A 20,031-nucleotide genomic window follows, 5' to 3' on the forward strand; every position below is an offset into this window, starting at 1 on the left:
ACTCACTTCCTAGAATCAAAGAATGGTTACGGCATAAAAGGAGGCTATTTGGCATGTTGCATCTGTACTGGCTCTCTTTCAAGGGCAATTCACCTAGTGCCACTCCCTGCAAAGATACCACCTTGAACAGTGCAGTGTACTCAGTACTGGAGTGTCAGCCTTGATTTTTATGCTCTGGAGTGGGACATTCCAAACGTCCCCTTGGTCAATGGAGTACCACCAGTCTTGTATTTTCCCCATGTTTTCTTCAGTTATACTAGCTACTGGGCAAAAATAACCCATGCACTCTATGTTGTCCTGTTTCAGCTCGCTTGCCGCATTATCGGCCCCTACCCTACAGAGGGCGCTGGTTGGTCGCTGCTCGCCAGCTGTTGAAGATGAGTCTCCAGATGTTGTACCCTGACGTCAGGAGAAGGAGGAGGAGTAAATGTACTGAAAGTTGAAGAGTCAGGGAGAGAAGCTGAAAGTCCGCCGGAGCGCGAAGATGGATTAGCAAAAGTGACAATTACCAGCGGACAGATGCTATTTGGTTAATAGCGCCATCAAACCTTATTCACAATAGTCCAACATTTCCTTGACGCTTATCTTTGTCGCTTGATGCTACTGGGGGAGAAAGTTTGTTGTTGCCGGCCTCAAAGTGGTATCTCAGGTAAGTTCCTTTAGTATCCTGGCTTTGCACGGAATTAGATTCACATAACTGGGTGCCCTTTCTCAGTATCTACTTATTATAACCTGGTGGTAAGAATTGGATGATTATTAATAGCCGTTACGTTAACAAATCTAGGTTGTGTTAAACTGGCAGCTGTTTCGGTATCATTGTGTTCGGGGCATCTATTACTCTCTAGTTACTTAAGGACATTTAACGATGCAGACTTAATTTGTTTGAAACTATGAATGGAGGAAGTGTTACGTCCATTACCATTGTGTAAGTACCGTTTTAATACAGCTTCACAAATTTTGTTATCTTGCTTTATAAATAATCTAGCCGAATCTCAGAGAAAATACATTTAATCCTTTAAATACCCAATATTCTATGTTAATCTCATCCTTCAAATATGCGAAAATATCTTGTTATTGAATGCATTATTTTATGCAGAATCCAACACGTTTTGATAATCCACACTTTGCTGTGTATTTTAAATAAATCGTAAGCGTATACAACTAATATTGCCCTAGTAACAATAGTAAAATGGAACATGTGCTCTTTGCAAGGCCAATTGTTATTTAAAATAAACTTTGCTTAAAGTAGATAACTTTCATTTGTATCAAGATGGTTTGACCCCAAATTTGAAATCCATCGGCATAGACTTAAGTGACCCACCATAGAAACATCCAACTGAGCTTGAAATACAACTGTTACCTGACCATTAAGTAGATTAATGCTTTGGGTACAGAAACACACTAGACTGCTAAAGAAGCAGAGGTATTGCCATTGTTCCATCTGATGCAAAAAAAAATTATCCAGTTGACCAGAATTCTACCCCAAGCCTGAAAGAGAAGTCCGCAAATGATGAAGACAGTGGTCAAACCATGAAATAAGGGAATGGTACAATAAAATCAAAAGAATATCTAAAGTTTGATTAGTCTAATTGATCAGTGATTGAATTGTAACATGTTCATAGTGTTGTACTGCCAAAACAAGAAGCTTCAAAAGTAAGTTTTTTACAAAGCATTTTTAATATTCACCTGAATTTGAAATGCAGTCAAATGCATGTTTACAAGTGTTATATTTGTACTAGTGCTATTCTTTTACCATTCACTTGCTTCAACTTCAAGTCATATTAATACAATAGCACCGTTAAAATTGAGCTAAAATCTAACTGGTATGGATCATCGTGATGAGAATATTATCCTTTATCCCACTGAGTTTCTTATTTCAGCCATGTTACTTTTGGGAGATGTCAATCAGAAACAAGGTTACTCCCTATTGAATGGGGATTGGGGAAGGAAAACAAAATCACAGGGATTGTTTTCCCTCATATGACTCTGAATGGCTGTTTGAGAATAACTTAGGTGAAGGTCTGGGAACAAGTCTAAATGATAGTTGGCATGTGATCTGAAGAAATTAGAAGCAGGGCAAAAATTGGAATAAAGATAACTGTCTTTAAGAAAATCAGTTAAGTGTTCTGAATATAAAGGATACAACTAAATTAAATTGTTTGGGCCTTTATTGCTGAAGTTTCAGATTTAGAGAAGCAGAAATTTTGGAAGTCTTGGAACTTTGAGTTCAGGCAAGAAGCTGAGAAACTAGAGAGGAAAACGTGAGACATGATGTTCACCACAAAGCATAAATCACGACAAAACATTTGTGAATTACTATTAAACAGTATACTGGTTATATTTTTTTCCTTTAATAAGTAAAAAATTATTAAGTACTGTGTCTTTATTTTGAGATGCACCACCCTAGTTTAATCATTTCCAGAAGGGTAATAGAAAGCAGAATAGCATTTCCACAAGTTAATTAAATACAGCAACTCGTATTAAACCAATGTTGTTGGATGGTATTACAAATGGTATTATAAAGTTACCTACTTTATACTTGCATTTATTATAACCTACACTGGGATTTTCAGCATTTAAAATCTTTTTCTTGGATCCACACTAAAACAAAGCGAGAAACTGAATGCAAGTTCCTTACAGATTCCCCTAGTACCTTAAAACTCTGTAATTAGATATTCTAAAAAGATTGCTTTTCAGAACTTCACACCAAGTAATTTTTTTCATGTACTTTCAGCTTTTGAAAACTTTACCTTAACAAGAGCGACAGCTACATAATTATGAGGACGTAGATATAATACTGGCTTATTACTCTTTTGTTATATTTAACACGATTTGAATTGTATAAGTCTAAATTAAGAAATCTTCACATTCATATTTAACTCATCATCCTTCATAGAAGCATCTGCAGTAAGTGAAATACAATTTATAGCAGGAGCTGTTGACTTTCCATCAAAAGAATAGTCTAGACTAGCTAAGCAAAGTAAAATCACAGAAATGAAGTTACAGAATTCCCAACACATCTGCCTGTAGGCATCTTTAGTATTATACTTTGAAGAGTAGGAGGAGTTGAAGAGCAGCACAATCTTTGTGCGTTAGAAAGAAAACAAACCTTTCCTTGCCCTTTATTGCCCATATTATTTCCAATTGATCCCAGTGGAGCATCCATCCCACTTAGCTGTGAGGGTGGAACAATCAGGATCACAGACATTTCTGTGATTTCTTTAATGTTGCCTCATGATAACCATTTCCATGAGACTGTTTTTTTTCCTCAGATTTCTCTCCCAAAATCAATCTTTCAAGTATATCCCCAAGGTAGAATCATTCACCTGAACAAAGTTCTGCATACAGATGTATACAAAGGTGAAGCTAAATCTTCAAATTGCAATCTGCTGATTGGGGGCCAGGCATTGTGCAGCCTGAAATACTGAGGACAGAAAGTAGGCCTTTATTTTGGGAAGTGGAGTTTTGGGTATTTCTGGCTGTTTTTGCTGGTTAGAGTCAATCATTTTAGTTTTCATATTTAATTATTAATATAGTTTTCATAGATAAACAGGGAAATATCACAGAATATGTTATCCTTAAAACACCATCAAATTTTGGCAATCTATGTTCGTAAAACTGAAGTTGACTTTTTCAGTCAAAATAAATCTTTGACAGAACTGCAGAAATGTGTTCCCCAAAACATTGAACATAATCCCAGAATTCTAATTTGTTTGTTCCATCCATGAATGAGTGGCCATGTTCATCATTTGTTAAATTTTTTATCATTCTCTTATTCTGGGGTAGATGACAAGCCACAGTCACAAATAAACACAGCTTTCACAAGGTCTTAGGCATCATTGCATTCCAATTAGTCAAATAGTATAAAGTTATCTTTCATCAGAAACAAAGCAGTGACATTTTTAACAGTATCACTGTCACATGATTTGAACATTGCCCTTAGTGTGCACCTCTGAGAATTTGGCATTCGGCACACACCTTTCCTCATTAATGTAAAATTATACCTGTTCTTTTGCAGATTTGTTCCTGTAGTTTATTTGGACAATCTATAATGCAAAACTCCTTTAGGCTATCTCTGTAGTTTCTCACAAGCAAGACCCCGACGTTTTTTTCAAGTTTTATCCAAACTGAACAGTGCAGTATTCCATCTTTGCACACATCACTGTCCCAAATTAATTAATGCCCATGTCAAAAATAATTTGCCAACCTAAAGCAGGTATATGTATTTTCTTCTCCATTTAAAGCAACTTAAAATTAGCTTTAACATAATTTTCAGTGTGATGCTTCTCTCCTCATGATCCACAACTTTAATACTTGGAAGTGTTGAGGGCAGTTTTAATATGAAGTTGGATGCTATTATGCATAGGGAGCAATGTATGTGTTATGTTACTTCTCTGTCAGATCACTTTGCTCAGTGAATACCGTTGTGCTAGGTGAGTGAGTTGGTAAACAATATACTGCAGACGCAGAGACCAATGTAAGATAAGGCACATGCTATTTATTAACACAAATAACAGATCACTAACACATGTGTGCTTCTCCAACCAGACCCTATTCTAAACTACTCATTAACATTGTAGCCTGCTCTGCACAGTAATTGGGTAATACAGTCACATGGTCAATCTGCTCACATTCTCTTAAAGGTGTACAGTACCTCAGATTACCACATCCCCTTTACTCAAAAGTACAAGTTACAATCTTTACAATATATCAACTATTTACATAAATAAATTACTTTCAAATTCAGTCTATCTGAAGGCTTCTTCAAACATGTTGAACGTCATAGTTCTACGACTTCGGATGGTTTATCTGAGGCATCCCTCTCAGGAGTCATCTGTCCACTAAGCTCTCCAGTAGGAACTTCTAAGTTTGTCTCTTTGACTCTCTCAGGCTCAACGGATCCTACAGGCACTTCCAAACCAAGTGGAGTTCCTTCCACATGTGGCATAGCCTGCAATGCGAATGCTTGGTGCATCATTCTTGTAGATCTGTTTCCCTTTTCCTGAGGTGACCTACTTGTCTCCTAATTATCCGACCTTTGACCAATATGTCATCGGAAAGGGGTCCTGTCACTGAAGTCACTTCACCTGATAACCATTTGGGCCCATCTCCAAAGTTCTTTACAAAAACTGTATCTCCAGCAGTGAAGTTTCTTTCACAGCTGTGGTAATTGTGTCTATTTTTCTGGGCCTTTTGACTTCTCTCTACTATCCCCCTAAATCCGGCCTTATGAGAGTCAAACGTGTCCTGAGACGTCTCTTCATCAATAATTCTGCAGGAGCGATTCCGGTGGTCGTGTGTGACGGTATTCCTATAGCTGAGTAGAAAACGTGATAATCTAGTTGCAAAAGAATCTCTATCCAGTTTTTTTCATTCTGGACTTGAAGGCCTGGACTGCCCTTTTGGTCAAACCATTGGATGCAGGGTGGTATGGCAAGGTCTTAACATGTGTTATGCCATTGAGACTTGCAAATCTTTGGAATTCCCCACTGGGGAATGCCATTCAATTATCAGATATTATTATCTCTGGTAGCCCGTGCATCACAAAACTCTGACCCAATCTGTCTATGGTGGCGGCAGATCTGGGTGACCTCACCTCGTATACATCCATCCATTGAGTGAGCATCTATAATCAAAAGGAACATTGTGCCCAAAAAAGGCCCCACATAGCCAACATGGAGGTGAATCCATGGCTTTCTGGCCACTCCCAGGGATGCAACGGAGCAGAAGGGGGCAATTTCTGTACCTGTTGGCACTGCAGGCAGCTCTTCACCAAGTTTTCGATTTCTGTATCCATCCCTGGCCACCATAAGTAGCTGTGCAGCAACATTTTCATTCTAGAGATGCCGGGGTGAGCACTATGCAATTCAGTCAATAATGGCTTTCTTCCTCTTGGAGGCACAATGACTCTCACTCCCCACAGCAAGATGCCATCCTGGCAGGTGAGCTTGTATCCCCTATTAAAATAGGGCTTAATTTCGTCAGACTTTGACTCATTAGACCATCCCTGCAAGACTTGTTCGCTGACCTGAGACAAAACTGGATTGCAGTCTCTTATTTGGCATGTACTGGTGACGAATCCAGAAAGTTTAATAATAAGACAAGTTCTTGAGAAATTGGGACAATCAAGGTGCTGTTGTTTAGAGGTAATCGGCTCAGTGCTTCAACATTTACAATCTGGCTTACCGGCCGGTGGATTAAAGTATATTCGTAAGCAGCTAGAATCAGTGCCCACCTTTGGATGCATGCTGACACAATTGGGGGTGTTGCCTTATCTTCCCTGAACAAGCCTAGTAGTGAAGTGGCAATCTTGGATGTATTGGTGGAACTTCTTAACACCAAATACAATGGATTCTTTCTCTATTTGTGAGTATCTTAAGACAGAGATAGATAGGCTCTTCATTGGCAAGGGGATCAAAGGTTACGGGAAGAAGGCGGGAGAATGGGATTGAGAAACTTACCAGCCATGATTGAATGGCGGAGCAGACTCCATGGGCCGAATGGCCTAATTTCTGCTCCTATGTCTTATGGTCTTATGGTCTTATGATCATCATTCTGCCACACTGAGTGCTCTTGAGATGTAACCAATGGGTCACTCAGAGCCATCCACCACCCGGTGGGAGAGCACTGCCCCTACTCTGTAAGGGGATGCATCTCAGGTCAAAATTAATTCTTTCTTTGAGTTGAAATGTACCAACCGGGCCGGTGAATGTAGCAACTGCTTTACTGTCATAAAAATCTGTTGCTGTGGAACTTGCCAAGTCCACCTGTGGTTTTTCTTGAGTAACCCGTATAATGGAGCCAGTACTGCTGACAAATTTGGGAGAAAACAGCCATAATAGTTGATCATTCCCAAGAAGGACTTGAGATTGATGGCATTTTTCAGTGCTGGCGCCTCACGAATAGCTCTCACCTCATCTTCTACTGGGTGGAAGCCATGCGAGTCAACCCTATGACCCAGGTAAACCACTTCTTTTGCTTGGAAGATACACTTTTCTGTCTTCAAATGTACTCCAGCTTGTAGGAAACTCTTCAATATCTCTTCCAAGCTAGCCAGGTGTTCTTCATGAGTTAGTTCTGTTACAAGGACATCATCGAGATAAACCATAACATGGGGCAAGTCTTGAAGTAAATTTTTTATTGTCTGTTGGAAAATGGCACAAGCCGAAGAGACTCCGAAGGGTAACCTGGTAAAATGGTATAACCCCCTATATGTGTTGATAGTCACAAAATCCTGAGAGGTCTTCTCTACCTCAGCTTGCTGGTAAGCGTGGCAAATGTCAAGTTTCGTATATGCGGTTCCTCCTGCCAGCTTGGAGTACAATCATCAATTTTCGGTATAGGGTGCCTGTTAAGTGTGGCCACTTTGTTAATGGTCAACTTGTAGTCCCCGCACATTCACACACTCTGGTCAGGCTTTAGTACTGGAAATATGGGTGCTGCTCATTTGGAAAATTGTACAGGTTGTAAGACTCCCAACCAATTCAACATCAATCTTTTCTTGTAATGCTTAGGGGACTGGCCTTGCCTTCATGAACCTGGGCCCCAGGGTCCACGTGGATTTTAGCTTGCAGCTCTTGAATCTTCCCAAGCTCTGCCTGAACACAGAGGCATATTTCTATAGTAATTCTTACAGATCTTTCATTCTGAGTTGAAAAATCTCGGTCCACTCCAACTTTATTCCTTTAATAAAAGCAAAATACTGCGGATGCTGGAAATCTCAAACAAAAACAAAAATAGCCGTAAAAACTCAGCAGGTCTGACAGCATCTGCGGAGAGGAACACAGTTAACCTTTCGAGTCTGTATGACCCTTCATCAGAGCTAAAGAAGTATAGAAATGTGGCAAATGCTGTCTGACCTGCTGAGTTTTTACAGCTATTTTTGTTTTTGTTTTATTCCTTTAAGCCATTTCCAATCAAGTAGACTTGGACCTCCCCTGTAACTAATATCAGGGCTAAATTAACAGACTGATTTCCATACTGTACTGGAACCTTGTATATACCACTTACTGGTATGTCTTCACCAGTATATGTCTTTAATTTAGCATCTAAATTTTCAGATTTAATGAGTGGTATCCTCCAATCAGATATTTGAACATATGTTCCCCTATAACTGTCGTGGATGCTCTTGTATCTACCTCCATTCGGATGGGTTTCCCGTTGACTTCCACTGTCAAGCAGATTGGCTGTTTTACCCATTTTTAATTTGTGTCATGAGTAAATATCTGACCCTGTTTCTTCTGATTCCTTTATTGTGTGGATTTCACAATTTCTACCTTTTTGCTTAAAGTTTTGACTTAATCTGTCTTTATAATATCACATAATGTGCCCATTATGATGGCAATAGAAACACTTGATTCTTTTAAATTGTCGTTTGCTTGCAGGCTGGCTGGTTTTATCTCTGCCATTATTATTGTGGGTTTTTTCTGTTAAACCATTGCTTTTTGCTGGTCGGTTAATGGTGGCTGTTTCCTGCCTTTCCATGGAGCCCAGCGCTTCTGCGCCATTTCTACCCGGTGCTTTTTAAAAATTCATTCATGGGATGTGGGCTTCACTGGCTGGGCCAGTATTTATTGTCCATCCCTAGTTACCCTTGAGAAGGTGGTGGTGAGCTGCCTTCTTGAACCGCTGCAGTTCATGTGGTGTAAGTACACCCACAGGGCTTTTAGGAAGGGAGTTCCAGAATTTTGATCCAGCGACAGTGAAGGAACAGTGATATATTTCCAAGTCAGGACAATTAGTGACTTGGGGGGGAGCTCCCAGGTGTTGGTGTTCCCATTTATATGCTACCCTTATCCTTCTAGATGATAATGGTCGTGGGTTTGGAAGGTGCTATCAAAGGAGCCTTGGTGAATTCCTGCAGTGCATTTTGTAAATGGTTCATACTGCTGCTACTGTGCGTTGGTGGTGGAGGGAGTGAATGTTTGTGGATGTGGTGCCAATCAAGCGGGCTGCTTTGTCCTGAATGGTGTCGAGCTTCTTGAGTGTTGTGGGAGCTGCAGTCATCCAGACAAGTGGAGAGTATTCCATCACAATTCTGACTTGTGCCTTGTAGATGGTGGACAGGCTTTGGGGAGTCAGGAGGTGAGTTATTCGTGACATGATTCCTAGCCTCCGACTTGCTCTTGTAGCCATTGTATTTATATGGCTAGTCCAGATCAGTTTCTTGTCAGTGATATCCCCAGGATGTTGATAGTGGGCGATTCAGTGATGGTAATGCCAATGAACATCAAGGGGCAATGGTTGGATTCTCTTTTGCTGGAGATGGTCATTGCCTGACACTTGTGTGGCGCGAATGTTACTTCCCACTAGTCAGCCCAAGCCTGGATACTGTCCATGTCTCGCTGCATTTGGACATGGACTGCTTCAGTATCTGAGAAGTCGCGAATGGTGCTGAACATTATGCAATCTTCAGCAAACATCCCCACTTCTGACCTTATGGTGGAAGGAAGGTCATTGATGAAGCAGCTGAAAATGGTTGGGCCAAGGACACTACCCTGTGGAACTTCTGCAGTGATGTCCTGGAGCTGAGATGACTGACCTCCAACAACCACAACCATCTTCTTGTATGCTAGGTATGATTCTACCAGCAGAGAGTCTTCCCCCAATTCCCATTCCTCCTGACACAATGGATAGCGCCATTTTGTGCTTCCTTGGTTGCTTCTGAATCCCTGACTGCACTCTCCATTGCAAGGGCCAACTCCAGCACCATGCTGAAGTCTAAATTCGATTCTGACAACAACTTTTTTTGAATGGCGTCTTCATTTATCCCACATACTAATCGGTCTCTTAACATGTCAATAATTGACATCCCGAACTCACTGTGCTCTGTCAGTTGTTTTAAGGCTGCTACATAGCAAGTGACTATCTCTCCAGGGGCTGGACACCTCAAATTAAATTTAAAACGCTGCATTCTTACCGAGGTTTTCGGCTAAAAATGGCTTTTCATAAGATTTGCCAACTCTTGGAATCTGGGCATTGGGTGTTGTTGGACTACAAATTGGGCTGTACATTTTACTGCCACACATCGATAAGAGAATTATTCACCTCTTCTCTCCCCCGATATGTCGTTGGCCTAAAAGAAGAATATGAGGCGTTCAATATAATATGACCAGACATCAGTGGCCTGATCAAACGGTTCGATATGGTCAAACTGTGACATACTGGAAGGAGATAACTTCAATGACTATGATGAAGGCTGTACTCACAATTGCCTTGTAAGGTACGGCTGATTTACTTCTTTGAATTTTCGCAGCTCTCTTTAGTGTCGTCGACTGGTTATGTTTTGCCTCGTTGCCAGTTGTTGTGTTCCTCCTCTGTCAGGTTGCTTTGCTCAGTGAATGCAATTGCATGCCTTTCTACTGGTGAGTGAGTTGGTAAACAAGATACTGCAGATGCAGAGACCAATATAAGATGAAGCACATGCTGTTTATTAACACAAGTAACAGAGCACTAACACAATGTGTGCTTCTCCAGCCAGACCCTATTCTAAACCACTCATTAACATTGCAGCCTGCGCTACACAGCAGTTGGGTAATACAGTCATGTGGTCAATCTGCTCACATTCTCTTAAACGTGTATTGCACCTCAGATTACCACAGTATGTGACTAGTCCAGTTGATTATGGACAGACTGGTCCAGTAAAGACACTGGGTTACCAGCCGGAAAGAATGATTTATGAGGAAGCACAGTCAATGGAGAGGAAAATTGAATGGGGTGTATAATGATGAATCTGCTGCCACTCATTTTGTGACCCTATTGAAGTTGAACTTTGTCTGCGTTGTTTCTTAATTTGTCAATAAAACGGAACTACTTTTATTTCAGTCAAGAAAATACTATCAAAATTCACCTGGCCTCTCCTGATTCATCTGGAATGTCCCCATTTTGACCAATTGCCTGTGAAATTAACAGATCTCAGCCAGTATGGCATTAAGAGCATTATAGCTGACCTCAGTGTCTCTAGGTTAAGATGGGAAAACTGGTTAGGATCAGCAAATCTGTTGGAGGTATTTATGTGTGTGTACATCAAGTGAGGACAGGATTGAGGTCTGCTGTAATGTATTCAATGGTCAAAGAGTCTGCCAATAGTCACAGTCAAGGCTCACTCATAAATAATAGGAATTTGAGTGAACTATCAGAGGATGACCATTGCCCATGGTGCCCAACTGCAGAAAGATTGTTTTGGCGACATCTTCAGGTGATTGAAACTCATTTGGAGGAGGTTTTCAGCCAATCAGAGCCCAGGTTTGAAATAGAAACAAACACAACGTTGGGCAGAATTTTACGGCCTGGTCACAATGGGGGCGAGACTGTAAAATGCGGCGAGCCATTTTAAACTCCACTGACTTCAGTGGGACCGTAAAATCCTGGCAGCATAAAATTCCATCCATTCAGCGGGTTCGAAACTTTTAGCTTTTCTAAACAAAGTTAAACAAAATAATTATATTAGATTACATAGGGAAAGATATAAATAAACTTAAAATGTATAAAAATAGGACATTTTTCTTCCTATAAATGTTCTATTTTATGTATAAAGTATTGTTTTCTTTCATGAAAAAATTATTTAGGCAGAGGTTATAGGACAACCATTTGAAAATAATAACATTTAAAGATATAGGAAAAGGAGAGGACAATGGGATTAAATGAATATCTCTTTCAAAGTTTTTTGGGCCAAATAGCATTCTGTTTTACCAGAGAATTAGGTGGGATAAAATTGCTATGAGAGTTTTCCTGATTTTTCTCCATTTCAGCAGGATTTCACCAATTGTCTGCCAAAGTTATAGTAGGAGATTGGTCAAACTGTTACTGAAATCTTAGCCTTATGATTCTAAATAATAATGGAGAAATAATGGGAAGAAAAGCAAGAGAACCATGGATGGAATCAATTATCTCCAAGAAATTATTTTGTAGTTCGTGCTATCAGGATTTATTTTGCTAGTAATTCTATTAGTTCTTTAAAAAACATCAAGATTACAAACTTTTGGAGGTTTTTTTTGGTTTACAAAGACTTTTTTCAGGAGAGAGAGGCCATTCTGCTTATCTAGCTCGTACTGCTTACTTTGTTCATCCTTTCAAAGTCCCCTTTTAAAGCATCTTACTCCCTCTTAAATGGTTCCAGAGTTTTATGCAGAAATCTGCTCCAAGTATTAAGCATTCTATTTCAGAAACTGAAAAAATTGCAAAATGAAGTTCTGAGAGCACTTCTAATAAAATCCAAATGGAGATATCATCTGAAAAATCCAGATGAAACAGTCAAAAATAATTTCTTACATTAGTTATTCCGAAATAATAATTACAAAGTGAAAAATATTTCACCTTTTAATCCTAATTAGGGTGGAATTGGCCTATGAGCATTCTTCTGTTGGTTTGGGAATGGCTAAATTCTTTTGACAGAAAATCTGCAATTCAGATAGTAACTCAGTGCAGTATTTTCGGTAGGATACTCATAACCTGAATTTTCCAGTTGGTGGAGGGGGTTGGGGTGGGGGTTGGGGTGGGGGTTGGGGAGCAGGAGTGAGGGTGGACCCGATCGCTGCCCACAATCGGGTCTGCGCTGCCATTTTACGCGGGCAGACCAATTAAGGCCCACCCAGCGTATTTCTCAACTCCCGAGGGTCGGGGGAGTGGGTAGGTGGCAGCGGGCGTGCACAGATTGCAGGGTCCAATGGCGACCCGGCAGCCTGTTTAAGTGAAGGCCTGGCAGCCTTTTCTAGGCTGCTCACAATGGCAAGTGCAAGGTCACACCTTCTGGTGAGCAGGCCAGTCCGGAGGGTAGGCCAGCGGAGCAGGCCAGGCTGGAGGGTAGGGCGGGGGGCCAGTGTACCCCTCGTTTCTTGGATGACTGCCTTGCTGCCCTTCTCGAGGAGGTAGAAGTATGGTGCGAGGTACTGGTTCCCCAGGATGGGAGGAGGAGGCTCCCCCACATGACGAAACGTGCCTGGGAGGAGGTGGCGGAGGTGGTAGGCTCCCAAGACGTGGTGCGGCGCACCTGGATCCAGTGTCACAAGCGCTTCAATGACTTGTTGCACTTGGCAGGGCAAGTACCATGTTGGCATTGGTCATATAACCCAGCAGGTCAGCTTACCCTCCTGCTTCCCCCCAACCTTCCCCCAGTCTGAGTGTAGTGACTGCATTGAATCATTGACGGCATTTGTCCTTTGCTGGGCGGGCAAGCAGATACAGCCCATGCTGAGGTCAGCCTGAGAGGGTGATGAATAGATGTGTTTTGACCCCGCAGCATGTGTTACACTGAGTCCCACATGACTGGTTTGGGGGCAACCTGGAGGAGCTGCACCTAAACACAGTGTTTGAATGCTGAGAGCAGAGCTTCAAGGTGGCGTGGCAATGAACCATCTGCTGTGCTCTGCACTCCATGTGCTTGCGCTTCCTTGCTGTGGAAGGATATACTGTGTGGTGCCTAATGTAATGGAGGCAGCATGTGTTCAAGTGGGGGGTAGGGGGGTGTGGTGCAGGCTGAGCATCTTTGTGAGAGTAAAAAAAAACAAAAAAACTGCGGATGCTGGAAATCCAAAACAAAAACAGAATTACCTGGAAAAACTCAGCAGGTCTGGCAGCATCGGCGGAGAAGAAAAGAGTTGACGTTTCGAGTCCTCATGACCCTTCGACAGAACTTGAGTTCGAGTCCAGGAAAGAGCTGAAATATAAGCTGGCCTTAAACCAGCTTATATTTCAGCTCTTTCCTGGACTCGAACTCAAGTTCTGTCGAAGGGTCATGAGGACTCGAAACGTCAACTCTTTTCTTCTCCGCCGATGCTGCCAGACCTGCTGAGTTTTTCCAGGTAATTCTGTTTTTATCTTTGTGAGAGTGTTTGGCAGCAGTGGGGTGAGGAGGCACTGGAGCCCAGATATGTCCCACTCTGGTTAGGGTGGGCCGTGTGCGAAGAGAGTCCATGTGCAATTTGCAATAATCAATGCTCATCTCTCATTTTCAGGAGAAGAATGCTCATAACACGGCAGAGCATGTGAGAACTGGTGGCGACCAGGCGCAGATCGCCATTCTTAGCTGGTTCGAGCAGGAGGCCCTGGATTTGGAGAGGCACCACACGCCCAGGTCCGCCCAGGCTGGGGTGCCAAGGCCAGGTATTTATGCTCAACAGGGAAGTCAGCATTGTTCTCCCAACAGCCAAAGCACTGCTGAATGTTAATTGATTTAATTTTGCAACATGGCTTGACCATTGGTTATGGAAGGTTGAGCGCATAATGAGCCGGGGCGACAGGAATGAACTTTGTCATTGTCTCCACGCTAAGTGATCCACTGTCCTTGTTCTTCCTTTCAGCATCATTGAAGCAGGGCTGGGAGGAGGAGCAAGGAGCAGCAGAGACCCCCTCTCACACCTGAGGGGTCTGAAGGCTCAGCGGTGTCACACCATTTCTGCGAGGCAGGCACCAGCGCAGATATTAGCACCTTGGTGGGAATCCAACATCAGCTAGTGTCCTGAGGCACAGTGGTGAGAGCACTTCACAGTTGCTGGAGGAGTTGGCAGAGACAGAGAGTGCCCATGGCACCAGCAGTCGGAGGACTGCAGGGGACAGGCACATGCTCAGTCAGTGCCTGATGATGAGCCTCTAGAGTCGCCAAAGATGCAGCAGCTGCAGGAAATGCGGCTGGGTGTGTGGGAGCATCTGGGGGAGATACATGAGGCTATGCTTGGCTTGGTCTCCATGGTGGAGGAGTCTACATGGGTGCTTATCGTAGCAATGAGCCACATGTCCAAGCGCCAAGCGCCCTCCATAGAGACAGTGGCGACTCTCGTGGAGAGGCTCCTCCAGGAGACCTGTCAGGGCTTCCTGGGGATGCGCTCAGACCAGCAAGCCCTCACATCGCATTGACCTCATCTGGTCACTGCCAGTGTGGGAGATGGTGTGGGCATTAGGTTTCCCAACTCGTTGCCCATCCATCCACGGTGAGAAGGGAGATCCGAAGCAACCTCACGTCAGCACAGCAGCTGCCTGTTGTCTCTGCAAGCTCTTCTCAGGGTGCTCTGGATGAGGGCAGCAGCTCCTCCACCCCTTTCCCAGTGACTGTGTCAACTGGTGAGACTGCGACAACTGGGTAGATGCCAGCTGTGGAACTGGCAGCTCCCTCCCAGGCAGGGCCAGCACAGGCTCCACGGGCTAGAGGACGACTGCCAAGGTCATCAGGCCAACAGGACAGCAGAGTCAGCAGGCTGTCTTACAAGCCACTCCAAGCGATGGGGCAGCACCAAGACGTAGCACCTGGAAACAAAAGCGCAAGGCACCTTAGGCACTCCATGGGTTTCTCACTGGTGCTTTTGTGTTGGCCCGAGATGAGGCCCTTATGATTTTATTTGACTTGTAAAACTATTGTCTTTTTTTTGTTATAAGCTGCTTTGCTTGACACATTAAGTTCAAAATGTCACCATGGCTGAGGGTACCTCTTTTCTTCTGCATGTGTAAGGTTTCCAGAACTATAATAAGTGCTTTTTTGGACATTCAGCTTTATTAACAAGGCCCTTAGTTACTGTTGCTAACCTGGCAGATTTTGCACATAATTGTCGAGTATCGAGCCAACAGCCCAGGCTTGTCCTGGAGGTCAATCTGTGTTGAGCTAGTTGAAGATTCATTGGATTAAAGCCTCCTGGATGTCCCTGCCAGCCTGCAGTATGCCCGGGTCAGCATCTACCCCCTCATCATTTCCCTGTGCGTGTTCATCCTCAGACTCCCTGTGGGATTCATCATGTGCAGCAGCAGCCACTGCATCGACGTCTTCATCATCCACTGTGTCCCCCCACTATCCAGCGCAAGATTGTGGAGAGCGCAGCATGCAGCCACTATCACCGACACACGATCTGGAGGGTACTGGAGCGCACCCCCTGAACGGTCCAGGCACCGGAATCACATCTTGAGAAGACAGGTGCTTCTCTCCACCTCAGACCTTATGGAGGCGTGGCACCTATTGTACCACTGCTCAGCTTCTGTTCTTGGATGGCAGAGAGGCATCATGAGCCACCTTCTGAGGGGATAGCCCTTGTCAAACATCAGCCATCCATCAGCCGGGCTGGAGCACTGAAGAGCCCTGGCACCTGGGAGTGTCTGAGGATGTAGGCGTCGTGGGAGCTGCCTGAGTACCTTGCGCAGATTTGCAGAATCTGCATCCTGTGATCACACACTAGCTGCACGTTCATGGAGTGGAAGCCCTTCCTGTTGACAAAGGCACCGGGCTCACCTGCTGGGACCTTCATGGCCACATGTGTACAATCTATAGCACCCTGGGCGTGGGGGAAGCCAGCAATGGCCACGAAGACTCTGGCTCGCTGTGTCTGGCTTGCCTGGTCCCAATGGAAGTGGATGAATGTCAATGCTGAACAGATTGTCTGTAACCTGCTTGACACAAATGTGGACAGCTGATTGGGAGACACCGCAAAGATCACCCACCGACCCCTGGAAGGAGCCAAAGACATAGAAGTTGAGGGCAGCTGTGACCTACAGAGCCACTGGCATGGGGTGCCCACCCACACAGTTAGCAAAGATCTCAGGCCCAATCATTTGACAGATTTGGTTGACTGTCTCTCTTGAGAGAAGGAGCCTCTTTCTGCACTGCACCCCAGACATATTGAGGTAGCTGCTTCGCTGCCTGTGTACCCTGGCAGCAGGATAGTGGTGTCTTCTGCGGCCCCTTCCGCATTGGACTTCCTCTTGGCCCTGTGCCCCTTGTGCCTGTGCCTGTCCTCCGAAAGGTGATTCCCCTGGAGGCTGAATGTACACTCCTGGCCTCCTCCTCCTTCGAGCCATCCCTTCCTCCTCAGAGCAGCCGCCTCCAGATCACATTCCCAAGCTAAGGGAAGGCTTCCTTAAACCTGCAGGCTCAGAAAAGTTTACTCACTACAGAGTGCTGACCTGAAGGTTAATTAAGAGTCCAGAAAAAGCAGCTGGTATGCATTTTGAAGTATTGCAGATCACACAGGCAAGTTTGAAAAACTTTCAAAAATAAATACTTGACTGTGCATACTCGCGACCCCAGTGAGCCCTCTTATCCTGCCCGTGGATGAGGTTAATACAAATGTGCCCAACCCGTTGCGCCCGTGCACCGACCCAAAGATTGCATGGGCGCTGAAAAGTCGGCATCAATCAAACATTCTAGGGCCTTAAGTGGCCCATTAATTAATGGTGGGCACATGTCAGACATCATCGCGCGCGCGCCCAGCGAAATATCGCGCTGGCACGTAGTGATACCGGGACGCTTGCCCGATGTCACCACGCATCATTTTACGTGTGGACATGTGGGGCCCGCCCCTGCACGCCAATGGGAAAATTCTGCCCCATGTGAAGTGGTTGCTGTAGCTTTTTTTTAATGTTATCGATTATAGTGATGACTATAGCTTGATCTTGTTCATAGACATTAATTCCCTGTGTGGAATATATATTTGATCTAATTAATCATAGTGTAAAGATATTCTATGTCTTTACCTTCCAGTTTGTTGTGTCTTATAATTTTTTTCCAGAGGCAAAAGTATGTGGCTGAATAGATGAAGACATGTCCCTGCAAATAGTTTGAACAGCCATAACCATCTCACAGTTTGCAAAACCATCAATCTCCTCATCTTCAAACAGCAGTACACATTCCAGACTTGCAAGAAAGCACCTTTGTACATAAATTTTCAGGCTGGAATATGATGAAAGTCTATGGGGTGTGTGCACTTAGTCTGATAATGAGGGTGAGGCTTGCATTATAACAATTTGGCCAAATCCATACTTCCTATGACATTGTTAAAGCACTGAGGGCTTTTTTTTGAGACAACTGTTCTATTTGGAATTTGTGGTTCATTTCAAGAAGAAATCTAACAATTATTTATACAAACTTTAAAGAGGAATAGAATCCTCAAGTACTTACTGATGTCTGTAATTAATAATAATCATAAATAACACAGACAAACCAATTGCTTTCATGTGTGATGGTGCTTCATGCATTTCCTCAATTATTAAGTTCAAACGACAGATGTACAAAGAATAGGTTATACTGTACAAACTTATGTGGCTAAAATAAGATACGTTGCAGGTAGAATTTTGTAAGTAACACTTTAAAATTTATACTGTTGGTTTTGTAAAACAACTGGAAAAGGAATTGAACAGCAAATAAATATTAAAATGTTTCACATTTTATATGATCAAAAATCAAATCCTTTTAGGATAAAACTTGGATGCGCTTATCAAATTTCTCTATTAAAAAAATCAAACTTACCGTCTCCCAGGTACTGTTTGTTGAATCTTGTCAACTTTGCTCCACCACATTAAAGAAATGCCTTTTAATTACAGCCCCCGACCTTGGCAGAGAATACAGGTTTTTCTATGTAGCTTTAAGGTTCTCCAGACATCAAAAGGTTTACTTTTTTCCTTTAGGGCTAAAAAATCTTATGTACAAAAGTTCTATACAAAAGTTTTAGGTTTCACAGACACTGGAAAAGCTAGCAACGTCAATACTGATGCTTAAAACATAGTTTACTCTATAATTTATCCTAGACGTTCAGTGTCAAAAGAGATTTTGAAGAAAATTTCATTTTTTTAAATGCATATTGTACCTTGGAGCCCACACAGATACATTTACTCTTTCATGTTTTATGGACTGGAAATTGGTAGTTTATTCAGTGCAACAAGGTGTAAGAGGTAGGGAAGCAATGGCTTCAGGTGACAAAATAACATTGCAGGTCATTTACTAACCAGATGGAAGAAAGCACAATTACAATATACTACAGAAATGTAATGGTAATAAAGTTAACCACAGCAACTTAGTTAGCTTTGGGATCATGCTGTATAGGCACAAACCCACATGGGATCAAAGAAAATTACAGCACTGAGAAGGCCATTCAACCTATCATGCCTATGCCAGCTCTTTAAAAGAGCTGTTCAGTTTAGTCCTGCACCCCATCTTTTTCCCCCACACTCTTGGGGAGATGGTGGAGTAGTGGTAATGTCACTGGACTGGTAATCCAGCGACCCAGGCTAATGCTCTGGCGACATGGGTTCATGGTGGAATTTAAATTCAATTAATTAATCAAATCTCGATTTTAAAACTTAGTCATCTAAGTTGTAAAGACCTACCTGATTCAGTAATGCCCTTTAGGGAAGGAAATCTGACGTCCTTATCTAGTCTAGTCTACATGTGACTCCAGACGCACAGCTTTGTGATTGAGTCTTGGGTGCCCTACGAAATAGCCTAGTAAGCCATTCAGTTGTACCAAACTGCTACAGAAAAGTCAAAAAGGAATAAAGCCGAATGAACCACCTGACATTGACCTAGGCACCATAAACGAGAATGGTACAACCAACTCTGTCATCCCTGCAAAGTTATCTGGGGGCTTGTGCCAAAATTGGAAGAGCTGTCCCATTGACTTGTTATGCTGACTGACATAGTCATACTCACTGAATCATATCTTACAGACAATTTCCTAGACATGTCTATTTGTCCTGTCCCACCGGCAGGACAATGGTATACAGTCGGGAGGGAATTGCCTTGGGAGTCCTCAACATTGATCCTCTGGACTACATGAAGTCTCATAGTATCATGTAAAACACAAGCAAGGAAACATCCTGCTGATTACCTCCTACTGTCTTCCCTCAGCTAATGAGTCAGTACTCCTCCATGTTGAACACCACTTGGTAAAAAAACTGAGGGTAGCAAGAGCATAGAATGGGTCGGGTACATAAATTCCGTAACCAAGAATGGCTAAGCAGCACAACTCCTGACTGAGCTGGCTGCGTCCTGAAGGACATGACTGCTATACTGGGCCTGTGATAGGTGGTGAGGAAACCAACAAGAGCAAAAAACTTATTTGACCTCTCCGTTACCAATCTATCTGTGGCAGATGCATCTATCCAGGACAGCATTGGTAGGAATGACTACAGCTTTCACAGTTTGGCATGCAAGTAGTCCTGTGTTCTGGTATTGTTCCTTGCATGCTCTCCTGCACTCTTCATTGAACCAGGATTGATCCCCTGGCGTGATGGTAATGGTAGAGTGAAGAATGTGCCAGGCCAGGATGTTTCAGATTATTC

The 20,031-nt window shown here is 43.1% G+C and overlaps 1 protein-coding gene across 2 annotated transcripts in view; it reads left to right on the forward strand.

Annotated features, from left to right (window-relative positions):
• Window positions 1-435: 435 nt before the first annotated feature.
• The window catches only part of edar (ectodysplasin A receptor), a 105,233-nt gene continuing 85,637 nt past the window's right edge, over window positions 436-20,031 (forward strand). For both annotated transcript variants that reach the window (XM_041198575.1, XM_041198576.1), the window contains exon 1: window positions 436-649. The gene's annotated coding sequence lies outside the window, so the exon portion shown is untranslated. The remainder of the gene's footprint in view (window positions 650-20,031) is intronic.

The sequence above is a fragment of the Carcharodon carcharias genome, chromosome 11 (genome assembly GCF_017639515.1).
Source record: "Carcharodon carcharias isolate sCarCar2 chromosome 11, sCarCar2.pri, whole genome shotgun sequence".
Classification (NCBI taxonomy): domain Eukaryota; kingdom Metazoa; phylum Chordata; class Chondrichthyes; order Lamniformes; family Lamnidae; genus Carcharodon; species Carcharodon carcharias.